Source organism: Meles meles, chromosome 18 (assembly GCF_922984935.1).
Source record: "Meles meles chromosome 18, mMelMel3.1 paternal haplotype, whole genome shotgun sequence".
NCBI classification, from domain to species: domain Eukaryota; kingdom Metazoa; phylum Chordata; class Mammalia; order Carnivora; family Mustelidae; genus Meles; species Meles meles.
Window position 1 is genome coordinate 58112606 of NC_060083.1, and position 13326 is coordinate 58125931.

A 13326-nucleotide genomic window follows, 5' to 3' on the forward strand; every position below is an offset into this window, starting at 1 on the left:
ATGGAGGCTGCATTCCGTATGCTTTCTCTGGACCACTCGTGTTTCCTGGGCTCAGTCCCTAAAAGGCTTATTGGTTTGTTGCTAATAAGCGATCCCCTTCATCAATGGCCAGATGATGGATCCTTTAAACTACCAACTACATCTTGGAAAACTGTGTATTTTCTAAAGGGCTCTCAGTTGTCCTATTAGTATCATTGCTAGCCTTAAGGACTCCCTTGACAAGATAGAAGAAGTTCAACTTTAAGACAAAAATAAGGATTCCCGGGGCACCTAGGTGGCTCAGTGGGCTAAGCCTCTGCCTTGAGCTCAGGTCATGATCTCAGGCTCCTGGGATCGAGCCCCACATCGGGCTCTCCGCTCAGCGGGGAGCCTGCTTCTTCCTCTCTCTACGTGCCTCTCTGCTTACTTGTGATCTCTGTCAAGTGAATAAATAATTAAAAAAAAAATAAGGATTCCCAAGCAGTGTAAATTCCCCTTCCTCTCTTCCTTGTTTCTTTTAGTTTCATTGAGTTTTTCACTGACATTATAGTAGTGTTTTGTTTTGTTTTACTTCTACACGTCACTCAGTCTCATCACAGTAAGTGGACTCTTCATGCCCTTCCCCTGCCCCACAGGACTCCCGCCCACCTCCCCTCTAGGAAGCATTCACTTCTTCACTGAAGTAAGAGTCTGTTTCTGGTTTCTCTCTCTCGCTCTCTCGCTCTCTCTCTTTCTTTATTCATTTGTTGTGTTTCCCCTTTTTAAACTGGCCCCATGTGCCTGTCTTCACTTCCCTTTCCCTACAAGATTTACAGAGATCACTCTGGACTGATCTCTAGGTTCAAAGCATCCAGGTTGTTCCTATCAATGCTGAAAGCCAAAAAGTGAATTTCACAAGAGCATCGTAGACTGGCAACAAGGTTCACTTTGCTCCTACCTTCCAGGGCTTGGTCCTCAGGCCCTGCCAGCCTCAGGAATTCTTATGCAATATGTTCACAGGTGTAGCCTCGACCCCTGCCACAAAAAAATTGTGTCCTCTGGACAGCAGCAGGGCTTTTAAGTTATAAAGCCTTTTTACTTCCACTTTGAGAAGGTCCAACCAAATTTAGAGAGGGATTACAAAGATTATTTGACTAGATTTACAACCTTCTCTTCACAGAGGAAAAAATGACCAAAACTTCTTCTGTGTCCTCTCACAAATGATCAGTTGAAGGCCAATATTCAGGTGTAATAGAGCCAAACTTATATTGTGTATCCAGAAAAAAAGGCTTCTGTTAAAATGCTTTAGACAGACTTCACAAAGGTAGAAATCTTTTGGCTTCCATTTTAGGTAAATTCTCCCTGATTTAAAGAAGCCAATTTAGTTAACAAGATGGGGCAGTGGCTTGATATGCGGACTATAATCAGGTCTTTGAGGAATGAGAAACAACTGTCCTTCTTGTAGAAATCGCTACAAAAGGAGGACTACAGCTCTAGAAACAAGTTAAAGCTCCCTTCTAGCTCTCTCAACTCCCAAACCTTGCCTATTACTCTCAAAATGTTTCTGAATATTATAAAAGATCAGGGAAGGGGTACCTGAGTGGCCCATGAGTTAAGCGTCTGCCTTCCGCTGAGGTCATGATCCTGGTGTCCTGGGATGGAACCTGGTGTGGGACTCTCTGCTCAGTGGGAGTCTGGTTTTCCCTCCCCCTCTGCCTCACTCTACTCCTGCTCTCTCTCCTGCTTGCTCTCTCTCAAAGATATAAATAAAATCCTTAGAAGTGACTAACTAAATAAATAATCAGGATATTGGAGGAAAATGTTCTGAATTTTCTTAATGGAAATTTTATACACCAATAAACCCTGAAACTCAAGAAAAACTATTTTTTTCATGCTTGGTCCCATGAAATCATAAATCTCATGATATTTTTGAAATGTGAACACAGCCCACAATCTCCTGATACTGAAAAGAAAGGGAAAAAGAGGGGAAAGAGATTAAGGTAAACTTAGGACAAAGTTTTTAGTGAAAATAAATAAATAAATAACCGAGGAAAGTATTTTCAAATTGTGCCTATAATGCCCTCTTCACAAATATAGGTGTAAACAAAATTAAGATTTTATGTGCATCTTGTCCATGTATTGTGTGTGTGTGTGTGTGTGTGTGTATGTTGTAAATGTGAGATATTTCCTCTACCAATGGGAGGTGTTGTTAAAAATAATTTTCAAGGAGCACCTGGGTGGCTCAGTGGGTTAAGCCTCTGCCTTCGGCTCAGGTCATGATCTCAGGGTCCTGGGATCGAGCCCTGCATCTGACTTTCTGCTCAGCAGAGAGCCTGCTTCCCCCCTCTCTCTACCTGCCTCTATGCCTACTTGTGATCTGTCTGTCAACTAAACAAATAAAATCTTTTAAAAAAGTTTTTTTCAAAAGAGCTCTATTTAGTTAGTTTGAGGTCAAGCACTCCTAAGCACTGGGCATTCTATACTCAGAAAGGTAAAAACTCACTCAAATGTTTTTCAGGTTCACACAATCTGGGAAAATATTCAGTAAAGCTAATTTAAGTTTGTTGGTTTATTTAAAATGGATATGTCTTTAGAGTTATCACCATTAAATATAAAACTTTTATTCCGCTTCTGTCTACTAAAAGTCAAATAAGTTCCTGGAATCTCTGTTGCAAACTGACCAAGAGAAAAAGAAACCTTACAATAGTTGTTGATTTTAACCGAATGAAAAAAAGAAAAAGACATTAAAAAAAAAAGAAAAAGAAAAAGACATAAATGTTGGGGGGAAAGAAAATAAGAAAATAACGTGAGGCCGGTTATTTCAAGAGGAAGCATTTAGGACAAAATCTAACTGTAAAAAAAAAAAAGTTCTAGAAGGTTTACAAAGAAAGGATCTTTGGAAAGAAATTTTATGTGTGGCCAATACTGGTTAAGATTGTGATACGTTTAAATGAGTAAATGAGTTTTAACATCAAAAGTTCAATGGTGCAAAGTTTTTGTTTTGTCTTTGTTAAAAGTACAGTTTTCTTGAACTATTGGTCTGCTCTCCATAAGAAATTCTAAGCAAAACTTTTTGGGGGGCGCCTGGGTGGCTCAGTTGTTAAGCGTCTACCTTTGGCTCGGGTCATGATCCCAGGGTGCTGGGATCGAGCCCCACTTCAGGCTCCCTGCTTCTCCCTCTCCCAGTCCCCCTGCCTGTGTTTCCTCTCTCGGTGTGTCTCTCTCTGTCAAATAAAAAAGTGAAACCTTTTTAAAAAAAAACTTTTTCTTTATCACTTCAGTTATCTGCCTAAAAAAACATGATTCTAGTTGACAAAATAATTTCTTCTGTTTATCACATCTTTGATTGCTTAAGAAAACTGAGTCTTAGTATGAAGGGAGTTACATTTCACTCACAATGGTGTCATTTTCTGTGTTTGCCTTAAGTATCTTGTATTGTCACTTCAGTTAAAAGGATGATTAAACATTGTTTCATAATGATTTGTTATCCTATTCAAACATTCAAACAATTTTGATATTTTGTGACATACTTCCCAAAATCAAATTCTAAAATAAAGTCCTTTGACCACAGTCTGGGTGTTCCAAAGAGCCCATGGAACATTTCAGAAATTTTGTGACGTTAAACTAAAAAGTCTTATTTGGTACCTTACCTTCTATGGGAGGCATTGCCAAAGAAGTGATACAAATTTATGTAGATAAACTCTTAAAATACATGTCTTAAAAGTTATATGAAACTCTTAGAAATCTGATGTCTCGGTGTGATATTAACTCAAAATTGAGGAGGGTTGGGGGTTAGGCGAGCCTGGTGGTGGGTATTAAGGAGGGCACGTATTGCGTGGAGCACTGGGTGTGGTGCACAAACAAAGAATCTTGGAACACTGAACAGTTTTCTTGGAACACTGAAAAAATAAGAAATAAAGAAATAAATGTTGTGTGTCACAGAAATAACCAGGTTTCCTTGTTGGCTGCGCTGGAAGGAACCCTAAGCAGATCTCCAGCCTTGACCATTTCTAAGTCTTTGCTCATTTACGGACAGTCACACTCACACTCAGATGCCTTGGTAAATGTGCAGGTGTGCTTCCTTTTCCATGAGATTCGTGGGAGAAACTCTGAGAACAAGTTTCTGATAACCTTAGGACCATAAATCTGAACTCAGTGAAAATATCCAGAAGTACTACAAAAACTGGATTCAAGCAGAATGAGAATTAATAACACGACTCTGAACAACTCGAGAATGATGAGACTCTTTGTGACTTTTTGTTTGAAACGTTGTTACTTTTTTAATGCTTTGTTTTTGCAGATGTAAGGAAACTTTGTCTCCTAAGCTGACTTAGAGCAATTTGTAAGATATCCCTTTGTGAACAAGTGGAAACATTTCCCTTTGCTCTTCAACTGAACCCTCTAAATTTCTGGAACTATCAGTGAGTATTCTTTACTTTTTATGGCAATCTTTTTATTTGCCTCGGTTCAATAAATCTGTATATTATCGTGACAGGACACATTAGGATTTTATCTATTTATTCGACAGAGAGAGATCACAATTAGGCAGAGAGGCAGGGAGAGAGAGAGAGAGAGGAGGGACAGGACACATTAGAAGTATGGAAGTCTGCTCTACCGCCTGCCTTTAGAGCTCAGAACCTGGCTTAACATTTCCTCCCATCATTATTCATGGTCTTCTTTTTGATTCCATAGAAACGCCTCTTATTTAACACCTGATGACTTACGCCATAGGCCTGCAGTTGTGAATCCAGCGGCATCACTGTCTTCTGAAATGAGTCTGCCTAAACCGACCTATTGTCGGGACTAATACACTGGTTCAATGAGAAAAAACATCCTACCGGTGCAACTTTTAATGTGTGAAACTTCAGAGAGATTTAAATTTAAATTTAATCTGAGCAACTCATCTATCTGGCAGAGGAAACGGAACATTTGCCTGCCAAAGATTTACTTGTTTTCGTCTTCCTGTGAATTTATTTCCTTCCTTTTGAAGTCCCAAACCCCGACCCCCTTCTCTTAATTCAGGTGGACATTCAAACCCATTGTGCCTGACTCTCATGTTTCTGTGCATTCCCCATACATATACTATTAACTTGTTTTTCTCCTATTAATTTGTCTCGTTTCAAGTTGATTCTTAGTCCAGCTAGAAGGATCTTGAAGGGGACAGGAACTCTCATTCCCCTTCCCTCCTGGCACCTGGCCCACTATACCTTCTCTTACTTCTGCCGGTAAGTCTTTGGCTGCTACATCTCCAAGAACTCCTTCCCAGCAAGGCCTTTCCTGGGTAGCAGGTGCCAGGAAGGAGACCCCCATGGGTTTTGTTTTAGGAAGGTTAGTCTGTGGGGTCAGGTGGAGAGGGACATCCTGGACCCATGAACCCAGTGTTGGGACAAATTGACTTTAGGAATAAAGGTGACAAGAAATTGCATTTTGAGCACATTGGAGTAGCTAACATAGTAGACAGCTCTACAAAGACACCAGGAGCCAATGGAAGTCCGGACCTGGGCTGGGGCTGGGGGTGGCAGGAAGTGGGTGTGCACAGACTGGAGGTGGTGCTGGAGACTGGGGCAGGGACTCTCCTGAAAAGGTCACCAGGGACAGACTCCAGGGGCTGCTGAGCGAGGCCCCAGAGCAAGGAGAGGCTATACCTCATCACGTCAACAATACTATCCAAAGACTGGCACTGCCTTTCTCCTAATAAGGAAATTAGGAAGTAACTGAAGAAAAAAAAATTAAGGGAAATAGATGACAGAAACTAAAAAGGATTAATTTAGAGAGAACGGAGGCAGGTGGCCTCTGAGCTCAGTTCCAGTTCCCGGAGGCCATTGGACATCAGCTGAGCGCCAGGGAGACAACCCAGGCAGGCAGGACATGTGGCCGCTCCCGGTTCTGTTCCTTCTCATCATCCAAGGTGAGTGGGGCTGGGGCTTCAGGAGGGAGCACCTGCACGGCAGGGGCAGGACACAGACAGGGTCCATCCCAGGGTAAAGGGCAGGCAGGGCCTTTCACTCATCTGGACACTCAATCTCTTAAAAATAATTTTTTTTTAAGTTTTGTTACCTGACAGGTATTACGTTGGTGTTGGGGGAAATAAGAAAGTAAACGACGTAAACAGCATCTGTTTTCTAGGACCGTGTTTGTCAGCCTTTTCAGACGGAGATAGCCAGACAGGTGATGGATGGACGCATGGTAGACGGTAGAGGTAGATGCACACACACGCGTAAACGCGTGAATTCCTGACCAACATTGAGGGAGCCAGAAACTCAGTTTCCGGTGGAAATCCACCCACTCAAAATGGGGTTCAAGTATCTGGATCATTTAAAAGCCTGCACAACTGACCTTGACTTATTCCTAGAGCCTGGATCTTCTCTTCTGAAGAGCTCAGATACAGGGAGGAGGCCAGGCAGCAAAACCAGGGTGACAGGCTCTCTGAAGACTTGCTCAGTCCCACCCATCAGGCTGCCCGAGTCTTGGTCTGGATGAGCCAAAGACCAGACCACCATCCAGTGTTGTAAGCGCAACAACGGAGACAGGGGCAAATGCTCTGATGGCACCAGGAGCCACCCAGTTGGCTGCAGAATCGTAGACCCCATAGAAGAGACACTGTTTGAGCCAAGCCTTGAAAGATGAATGTGAGGGGTTGATTGCCTTCAAGCAGAGAAGAGAGAATATTTCAGGCAGAGGGAACCGCTTGTGCAAAACTATGGAGACTCAGAAGAGCAAGGTGTGAGGTAAAATAACAAGCAATCATGTGTGTGGGGGGTGGTTGTGTGTGTGAACACGTGAGTGTGTCTTCTTAGTCCAATGCCATGTGCCCATTCAAAGGGTGAGGTGAGGGTTTTTAGTTGTTTAGGGGTTAGAGTGTCAGGGGGTGCGTGGGGAAGGACCCTCTGTCTCAGCATCTCTGGGATTCAGAAGTACACCACGGGCTGCTGTGTGGGCGCTGCTGGGGAGAGTTGTTGGCAGTGTATGCAAGAGGGGTCGGTGGTCAGTAGGTGTCAGCTGAGCAGAGGCCCCTGTATTGGCCAAAGGGGACATCCGAGAGAGGGGACAGCAAAAGTTATACTGCAGGGGATCAAGGGACAAGTTGGGATGTGGTGATTAGACAGAGAGCGGAGGTCCTGGTCCATCTTCAGGGCAGCGCCAGATGCCCCAGAAACATCCAGACCAGCCCAGGGCTCAAGAGAAGACGAGACAAATGTCGGGTATCTGTCTTCTAGGCTACTTCTCCAAATGCCAGGACAGGGTGGTGAGAGGCAGAGCAACGGGCACACTGACCACACACTGTGTGTATGGCCCAGGATGGGAATCTTACAAGAAGTGGTGGTGCCGTGGAGAAAACTGGATTTCCTGCAAGATCCTTGTAAAAACCACCGGGTCAGAGCAACTGGTGAAGAAGGGCCGAGCATCCATCCAGGACAATAAAAGCCAACGCAAATTCACCATGACTTTGGAGGATCTCCGGTACGACGATGCAGGCACCTACTGGTGTGGGATTGAGAGAAGTGGCACAGACATGGGGTTCAAATTTGCTGTGATTATTGACCCAGGTATGTATTACCCTGCTCTGATCTGGGCCCTGGTACCCCCCAAAAGATTCCAGGACTGTTCCTCTGTCTTCTCTATGGATGGAGCAGAGTCTCTTAACATGCCCGAGAATACACATGTGTGTTTGTTTGTGTAACTGTGTGCATGTGCAAGCAAGTATGGGGGGGGCACCAAGAGTCTGGGAAAGACTGGAAGAAAGAGCGAGCCCCCATCTCTGCATGTCTCCGCCGGCTCTCCCCAGAGGCAGCCGAGAAGCAGAGACTCGGCTGGGACAGACTTGTCCAGGGAAGGCAGCTCCTCTTTCCCTAGTCACATCATCCCCTTGCAGCCCCAGGCTGAGTGGGGCCTTGTCAGGTGTGCAGGGAGAAGTGGGTGCTAGAAAGCCGTGATCTTGATGGTCTCAGCTGCAGGACAAGAGACCCTCTCCCTGCCCCCTCCTCCTCCTCCTCTCTCCTCTGGCAACAGAAGCACAAAGGAGCAAGGGACTCTGAACCCATTTCTGGGAGAAGGAAAGGCAGACTCCAGCAGAGTACAGGGACCCCATCTCTGGCTGCCTCTGAGTCCCCCGTAACTGCCCCAGGGGAACTAGGACCTCCCTGAAGACAGGCCTGGAAAGGGTGTCAGTCTGTAGCCCCCCCCAAACACAGCCCCACTTCTGGATCCCTCAGTCTTGTCCCCAACATACAGACACACTGACTAAATGGGAAATACATCTGCTACTCATTAGTCTCCTCACACTTAGCATATGCAAATCTGGTGTGTGAATGTGGGCAGTGGACAGCTACGCTGGTGTAGAATGTTCCAGAGATTAACTGAAAAAGACAACAAAGGTGAGTGGCTGTGTACAGGAGTGCAGGAGGAACTGGGGCCAGAGACATGGAGTCTGGACCCTCCAACCAGACAAGCCTTCGCTGGCAGGACTGGTGCAGAAAGAAAGGCCCCAGGGAAGTAGGCAGGACCAAGGGGACAACAGGGGCTCTGGGCTCTGGACAGCTGCAGGAGACGGAGGACCCTGGGCCAGTCAGCTCCTGGATCATAGCGCTTCAGGGCAGGGGGCCTACAGCCTGCTTCGGGCAAGGCTGAGACTCAGAGAAGAGCTGATTGAAAGCTCCAGGGGTGGGGACGTGGCTCTCGGACACGCTCAGCGATGCCAAATAGGACACGGAGATTGAGCTGATTGTAATTGCTACAGAGCTCCCCACCCCCACACACCTCCCACGGTGGTGAACTGGTGTTTCCCTGCAAATGACATAATTGCAAGTTTGGAATGAGAAACCAAAAAGATGCAAGAGCAGACCAATGTGCCTGAGCCATGTCCCTAAGACAGAAGCTTCTCCACCCTGGGGGTGCGGAGGGGAGAAGGCCATCGGAGCCACCTGCGTCCTCTCACAACCTTGCTCTGCTCTGTGTGTTTAGAACCGGATGCAACAGACTCTCCCAAGCCTGTGCCAAGCACCACACCAGCCAGTTGGGACTCCTCACCTCCGTTTACCCAGGGCACCAACAGCAGCCAGCCCGTGACTCCGACCAACCCCATCAGCAGGTGAGCAGGGCATTAAAGGATGGGGCTTTCCACGACTGCCCTGTGACCACTCCCCGTGGGACAATCTATCAGGGAACCCCCCTTGGACCCACTGATGTTTCCTGGGAGGGGAGAATCAGCAAGGTCTGTCCTGACCCCCATCCTTTATACCTCTGAGCACGTAAAGAACTCCCCACTCCCCATGAGGAAACTAACTAATTGCTTCAGCTGGGCTGCAGGAGAGAAGGCTCCGTCTGGTCTCCTCCTGATCTGCCTCCCAACCCACAAGAACCTCAAAGAGATGTAGCTGGTTCCAGCCTCAAGTATGCCAGAGGGAAATGCTCTGTATTCTTTTCCTGTGGCTTCTAGAACAAATCACCACCAACCTGGTGGCTTAAGACAAATAGTTTTGTGACCTTATGGTCCTGGAGATCCGAGGTCTGTAATGAGTCTCCCTGGGCTAAAGTCAAGGTGTTGGCAGGGATGGTTCCTTGTGGAGGCTCTAAGGGTAAAGCCCTTCCTTGTCTTTTCCAGCATCTAGAGACCCAGCACCCCCTGGCTTGGGGACCCTTCCATCCTCACAGCCAGCAGTGGTGGTCGAGTCCTCCTCACACCACCTTACTGGGACACTGGCTCTCCCCTGTCCTTATACTTTTAAACATGCTGGTGATGACGTAAGGCCCACCCGTAACCCAGGATAATCTCCCCATCTCAAGGTCAGCTGGTTGGCAATCAACTCTATCTGCACCATCAAATTCCCCCTTGCTATGCTATGTAACCTAACACATTCACAGATCTGAGGGTTAGGACATCTCTGAGGGGTGGTGTTATTCTGCTTACAGCTGGATACAGGCGGGCACCTGTTCCATGGATCAGCCCTGCCTTCCCCAAGTGCTAGGGAAATGCTGGGAAGGAGGGGGAAGCTGGGATCCCTGCTTTCTCACATTCCCAAAATGGCAGAGAGGCTGGGCCACCAACCTGAAATGCCCACTCGAAGAAGCATCCAAAGACAGCCAGTTAGCTCTTTCATCAGAGGGCAAACTCAATGTCTCAGTTTCACCCCATCAGAGACCAGGGTGAAGGTGCATTCCCTCCCTGGGTCCCGCCTCCCAGAAACACCGTCCACCAGCTCCTTTCCAGCTCTGGTCCAAGTTCTTTTCCTTCTCCAGGACCCTATTCCTTGGAACCTGGCCCCTGTGGACAGTTTGTTCAGTCAGTCCTCTGAATGAGGAAAGCACTTGGCTCTTGCTTGAAGATGAGCTTCTGTCCTGCTGGTGACTGTTGGAGACCAGTTGTTCTGTTGAGTGGGGAGTAGAGGATGTAAGACTTCTTAGAGGCCAAGAGACCAAGGAGCATGGGAGGAAGCCTGTGGAGTGGAGAGACAGGATAGCATCCCCAAAGAGATTGCAACTTAGGAAAAGAACACAGTGCCTTAAAGGATATTTTAAGGAAAGGCAAAGCAGCATGGCCCTCTCTCCAGAAAACCCCCTGTGAAATCCACATGACCCACCATGCTCAAGGCAGGACGAAGGACAGAGCAGGGCTGGCCTGCAGGGGGTCCTGGTCCTGCTTGTGGAGGAAGACTTGATGTCAAGGGTGAGGGATCCAGACTCTTGGATACTGAGAGGGACCACCAAGGCAACACATATCAGCAAGGCCCATCACCCATCTAGAACCCCATCCACTATACAGGATGTATGAGCGTATACCCCATACCATGGGGGGTGCAAAGCTGGGAGAGACCCCTCCCCGGAGAACCCTGAAGGTTAATAAATAGGTGGACAGGGGTGGGGGAATATTCCTCTGCTACAAAGAGGTAATATTAGATCAGAGATGGAAATGTGGGCAGAATTGACACAAGGTAGGACACAAGTAGGATGAGAAAGACAGGCAAAGGCAAACCCTTCAGCTTGGCTGACCTGCAGGGGAGGTGGAGGGAATTGTGGGAGAGGAGCCAAAAAGCAGGATGAAATCAGGGGCAGTTCCTCAAAAATCTCCAAACAAACAAAAGCCCAGGGTCAGACGGCTTCCCAGGGGAATTCTACCAAACATTTAAAGAAGAATTAATTCCTATTCTCCTGAAACTGTTCCAAAAAATAGAACGATGTGGATGGAAGTAGAGGGTATTATGCTGAGTGAAATAAGTCAATCGGAGAAAGACAACTATCATATGATCTCCCTGATATGAGGACGTGGAGAAGCAACGTGGGGGGTGTAGGAGGTAGGAAAAGAATAAATGAAACAGGATGGGATCAGGAGGGAGACAAATCATAAGAGACTCTTAATCTCCCAAAACAAACGGAGGGCTGCCGGGGGAAGGGGGTAGGGAGAGGGTGGTGGGGTTATGGACACTGGGGAGGGTATGTGCTATGGTGAGTGCTGTGAAGTGTGTAAACCTGGTGATTCACAGACCTGTACCCCTGGGGATAAAAATACATTATATGTTTATAAAAAAATGAAAAAATAATTTTCAAAAAAGATAGAAATCAGGGGTAGAGGTGCTGACCCCAGGCTAAGCCTGCAGGGAGACCGGAAAGGCTTACCTCGGTTGGGCAGCTTGGCTGTGCCCTCAGAGGGGCTTCTGAGCAGGGACCAAGGCTTGCTTGTCCTGCAGGTCTGGGCTCAGGCGTCAGGTCAGGGAGGAAGGGGCTGGGGTTGTCCCCGAAGAGGGAGCTCACTGCTGTCACCCTGTTCCCTGCACAGGGCCCTGCTGTGCAACCTTCAGTTTGTGCTCTTGACCTTTGTGAAGGTGCCCAGGCTTGGAGTCCTGCTGTGGACTGTGGCGGGGCTGAGCCGGAGTCGGGGGGACCCAGGGAGAGAATAGAGTCCGCCTGAACAGGAGAACCACAGCTCCCATGACATTGACACTCCTGTACCCTCTGACCTCTGAGCAGGGATCGGGCAGCGGTGCAGCTCCAAGAGAGATCTGATCCCTGTTAGGTGGGGGCTCCTCTCGTCCTGACCTCAGGCGTAAGGCTCCCTCCTCCCTCCCTCCCTCCCTGCTCCGCACAGGTCGGGGAAGATGGCCTCCTCTGTAGCCGCCAAGAAGCCTCCTGTGTGGACCCTCCTGCTGCCTCTTTTCCTTGTGACCCTGGAGGGGCTCTGCCGAAGATGATGGACCATGGCAGCCTTCAGGACTCTGGCCAATGATGGGTTTTAAAATTCCCAGCCAACCAGTAACCATAAAACCAGAATTAAACCAAAAAGCTTGAGAAGGTTGCACATGGCCAGAGACCCCTGAAGGGCCAGGAGTGCAGCTTCCTGCCGATTCCACCTGCTGCCGCCTCAGTGCCTCCTGGAGTTAGAGTCGCCCGAACAGCAGATGGAAGCCAAGGTTGGACCATCTCCGACCCACATCCCATCTGTTCGCTCCATACCTTTGCTATTAAATCTATGGCTTTTCCTGGGCTCCTTCGAGATTATTTCACTGGGACACTATTTCAGTCTTTTATATGTGAGAGTAAGACCCGCCCATCCTAGAGGGTCCGAAGTGAGTCTAAACCCAACCCTAGAGTCACAATGTGTCCAGCAGCTGGGAGGTGGGAGACAATAGAAGGGAGAGACCTGGATGATGCCTTTTTTTTAAAGTTTTTATTTATTTATTTGAGAGAGAGAGAGAATGAGAGAGCATGAGAAGGGAGATCAGAGGGAGAAGCAGACTCCTCATGGAGCTGGGACCCTGATGTGGGACTCGATCCCAGGACCCGGGATCATGACCTGAGCCGAAGGCAGTTGTTTACCAACTGAGCCTCCCCAGGCATCCCTGGATGATGCCTTTTAATCCCCTCAAAGAGTTCTGAATGAGGGCTCCCCTCCTATAGATGGGAAATTTGATTGATGGTCAGAAGTGAACAAAGAAAAGTATAAGGACTTGGGTTTAGAAGTTATTTTCTATGTTTGTGTTTCTTTCTTTCTTTTTTTTTTTTTAATTAGGGAGAGAGAGAGAGAGAGAGAGCGTGCGAACTGGAGGGGGAAGGACAGCAGGAGGGTGAGAATCCCAAGCAGACTCCATGCCCAGCGTGGAGCCTGATGCAGGTCCCGATCTCATGACTTTGAGACCGTGACCTGAACTGAAATGAGGCGCCCAATGCTTAACTGTCTGCACCACCCAGGTGTCCCTGTTTTCTGTATTTTCAAAAAAGAAAATCATGGTATATATATACCTCACATATTGAAAGCCTTCACAAGCTAGGTGTGCCGTGAATGAGGAATGCTTGGTTTACTGTCACTGCAGTCAAGATCTTAATAGGGATGCGGATATATGACTACAAATCTGTCAAATCTAAATGAAGTTACTCTTT